This window comes from Pleurodeles waltl, chromosome 12 (assembly GCF_031143425.1).
Source record: "Pleurodeles waltl isolate 20211129_DDA chromosome 12, aPleWal1.hap1.20221129, whole genome shotgun sequence".
Taxonomy (NCBI): domain Eukaryota; kingdom Metazoa; phylum Chordata; class Amphibia; order Caudata; family Salamandridae; genus Pleurodeles; species Pleurodeles waltl.
Window position 1 is genome coordinate 420453737 of NC_090451.1, and position 4306 is coordinate 420458042.

The window sequence follows — 4306 nt, forward strand, 5'->3', positions numbered from 1 at the left end:
CCATGACACTTTTTGATCTACAAGACGCTGCTAGATGGCCTTTCTTCCCACAGTTATTACAAACTACTCCCCAACCCAGACATTTTTTATTATTAGCTATATGGCCAGTTTCCTATACCAAAAGCACTTTCCTGTAAATATTTTACTAGATTGTGAAGTACTCTTATTTCTCATTCTGATAACATCTGTAGGCACAATGGATACTCTCTTTATCTCAACATTTTCATTCCTGTCTTTTTCAGTGTATTTTTCTCCATCTGTGTACCTTCTGCGAGGGATTTCTACACATCTTCTTGAATGTTCATTCATTTTCACAATCACTAATACTTCATCTAGTGAAGGGTTGTCTTTTTTCCACATATTCTCCTTGGTCTTTTCGAGGGAACACCCTAACATGAACTGATCTTGTAGACGTTCCTCACACAAATTACCAAACAAAAAGGTAGAAGCAAGTTTTCGCAAATCTGTTATATTATTGTTCTACTGTTTCTCCTTGGCGTTGAATTCTTTTGCCAAATTAATACCTCTCCAACACCGTGCTGACTTTGGGTAGATAATGCAGGTCCAATTTCTTTATGCAAACCCCATTCTCATTTAAACCCGCTGCTTCACTGTCAGAAAGGTCAGGAAGATTTTCACAAACTTCTTGCCCCTCTGTTCCAAGGCAGTGCATTAATAAAGACATTTTCCTTTCTGCACTGAAAGATGTACTGCAGACTTTCGAGTAATTGACGAAAGCCTTCTTTCATTTCTGCCAACATACTGGTGGATAACCTGGTGAAACTAGAAAAAACGGTGCTGCCGGTATGTTCTGCATAGCGTCTCTGAAACTGTACTAATTTTAGGTTTGAGACAAACAATAATGCATATACAGTGAGGACACAGTGAAAAGGAAAGGGATCAGCGAAATGAGAGAGCTCACCAATCTCTTTGCACCAAATTGTTCAAAAATAAGGTTGAAAACATCACAAGACCTTACCGTCTTTTAGTTTATTAAGAGTGTAAGCAATTCCACAGAGCACTGGAGGCTTAAAGTTACAAGGTTAGGCAGCAGGTGCGTTTACTTTTACAGTGTGCACCGTCCTCCGCAGCCACAGATGTGCTATAACGCTTGGAGTTACCAAGCAACAAATATGCTTCCTCTTGGGCGCTTCCACGTTATTACACAGCAGGAGCATTAACACGATTACATAATTGCTCGGCAACAGTCGCGCTACAAGATTCTACAGGTGTGCTAAAGCTCATTAATCTCTTCACACGAAATTGTACAAAAGGTGAGGTCAATTCACAACACCTTACTGTCTTTTAACAAGTTGAGTCAATGCATTGGAGCTTATCAAATATACGATGTTTGTCCATCCCATTCTACACACAATTTAAGCATTCAATTGAATTGCAGTTTTGTGTCTCCAAAGCGTTTTGTTCATCCTTTGTCGCCAAAATGAAGTAATCCACTTCCACTTGGGTTGATGATGTGGAAGGTTTATTCGTATTTACATGGTTTACACAAGATACACCCACCAGCAGATCATACTGTATCCTCATGTTGTCCTTTTCCAACTGCCTCCATCTACATTCTAGTCATGATGTCAACATTCCATTTACACCTCATCACTTCGAGCACACGCACATATGATGGAACCTTACAGTTCTCAGATACCACAACCACCTAATTCTTGGAGTATCTGCACTTCAAGCTGCAAACTTCCAAAAACTTCACCATGAACAGGACCCTTGCCTTCCGTCCACCTGCACTTTTGTTGTCCACCTGCACTTTTGTTGGTGGACCTGACATCCTTGGTGTGGTTTCTCCTGTCTTCTTGCTTCTGCCCCTGTATTTTTGACTGTGCTAGATTTTGTTTATACTGGTTTTGGCACTCTGGGCACTTTACCACTGCTGATCAGTGCTAAAGGGCAAGTGCTCCCTGTGCAAGTTATGATTATGATTCGTTATCCATGATTGGTCTATTTGATTTACTAGAAGTCCCTAGTAGAGTGCACCATGGGTGCCCAAAGCCTGTAAATCAAATGCTACTTGTGGGCCTGCAGCACTGATTGTGCCACCCACATGAGTAGCGCTGTCTGTGTGTGCAGTTTTAAACTACCATGTCAACATGGTAAATGCACCCACTTGCCAGCCCCAAACCATCCCCTTTAGTAAATATAAAACACCCTTAAGGTAGGTTCATGGTAGCCCCATGGGCAGGGTGCAGTGTATTTAAAAGGCAGGACATGCACTGGTGTGTTTTAAATGTCCTTATAGTAAAATACTGCCAAATCCGTTTTTCTCTACTGCAAGGCCTCTCTTTCCCAAGGGTTATCATGGGGATTGCCTTGAAATATCTTTTTAAGTGTAATTTCCCATTGAGAACACATAGAGATATGGAATTAGGGGGTCTCTGAACCTACAATTTAAAAATGCAGCTTTTAGTGAAGGTGGTTTTCAACTTGTGTGCATGAAAATGCCACTTTTAGAAAGTGGACATTTTCTTGCTCAACCATTCCATGTCTCTGCATGGCTGTTGAATACACATCTGGGTCAGGATGACAGCTGGTTTTTTTGTGAATTCACCTTAGAAAGTGACGCAAAGGAAGCTGAGGTGGTGCCTGCGTATCCTGATGGGTCTTCCTGGGTTAGAATGGTGGGAAGAGTTGATACTTTCACCTGACTAGGGCTGTTCCTGTCCTTGCACAATGCATTCTACAACCCTCTAAAGTGTGCCTGGGTCCAGGGCAGGAAAGTCAGGGTCTTGTGCACTACAAAGACTTTCCTTTGAAGGTTTCCTACTTCAAAGGCAGAAATTGATATAAGTATTGAACCCAAAACACCAGACTTTTTAGAACACTTCTGGATCAAGAGGAGACTCTGCTAAGGGGAAGAGCTGAAGAGCTGTGAGGAGGAATACTGCTTCTTTGCTGTGTGTGCTTTGCTAGGTTGGCCTGCAGTTGCTGTTTCTGCTTTGGAGAGGAAAAAGGACTGGACTTTGCTGTGTATCCTGCTTGTGAAGTTTCTCCAAGGGCTTGGACTGAGCTTGCCTCCTGTTAAGAAGTCTCAGGGACATCAAAGACTTCACCTGCCAGCCCTTCGGTTCTTTTGCTGAGGACCCTGACTTGCCAAGTGGTGCCCACTCCAGTTCCTGGGCCCTTGGTAGTGAAGTTTGGTATAAAACAAGAAGAACCAGGCACACTAGCTCCATATGACTTTAGAACCAGCACAGCTGCCTGACTCATCACCACTGCCTGCAACCGAAGCTGTAATCCCTGCTGGAGTGCGATCACCACGACAGACACCGCAGGCTTGACGCTTCTGAAGTCCCACAACATTGTCCTGAGTTCTGTCTCACCAACGTCTATGATATCCAACTCAGCCACGACGCCGGTGGCCCTGTGGTGTGACCATGACCCCAAGAGGTCACCCCATTGCGCCTTGACCCGGTGGACTTATCGTCTGGAACTGATGCCTCACCTCCAATGCTGCCTCACCTCTGCTGCTCCATAAGGAACTGATGCCCTACCTCCCCTGCATAGCTGTAAGGAACCAACACCTCACCTCCTGCATAGCAGCAAGGAACCGACACCACACCGGCTCCAGCGATGCCTTACCTCCCCAACTCTGTGCCACATCTTACACTCTGCCTCATTTTCTAAGGTACTGTACCTGGGGTGTGTGCGACTCCATGACCGGTGCTGCACTCCCTCTTGAGTGGCATCCAACTGTTGGGAACAACTCCATCACGATGTAGTAAAAGCACCAGTTAGAACTTGTGTGTTTCTAAGAGCTTTATTGGGATTTCTTCTTTTAAAATTCAATGTGGTTGCGAATGATGGATTTTTGTTGTTTTTGTCTTGTTTTACTAGATAAATATTGGCTATTTTTTGTAGTGTTTTCACTCTGTTACTGTGTTACAGTGTGTGGGTACAAATACGTAACACATTGCCTCTGAGATAAGCCTGACTGCTCGTGCCAAGCTACATGGGGGATGAACAGGAGTTATCTTAGGAGTGTGGCTCTCTTACCCTGACTAGAGTGAGGGTTCCTACATGGAAAGGGTGTAAACCTTCTGCCAAATAGAGACCCTATTTCTAATAAGAGTCCACCTAGCAGATGCATAACAGAAAAATACAGCTCCCATAAACAATCAGGCGGCTTGGGAAGTTATTTATGATTCCATATTGCACTTGAAAGGGGGAACATTAAAATCATGCAAAAGTATTACGAGTCTCATTGAAAGCAATATTAGACTTCCAAAAAATGTATCACCATGAAAAAATATTTCAAAACACAAAGGGCCAGATTTAGGAAAGC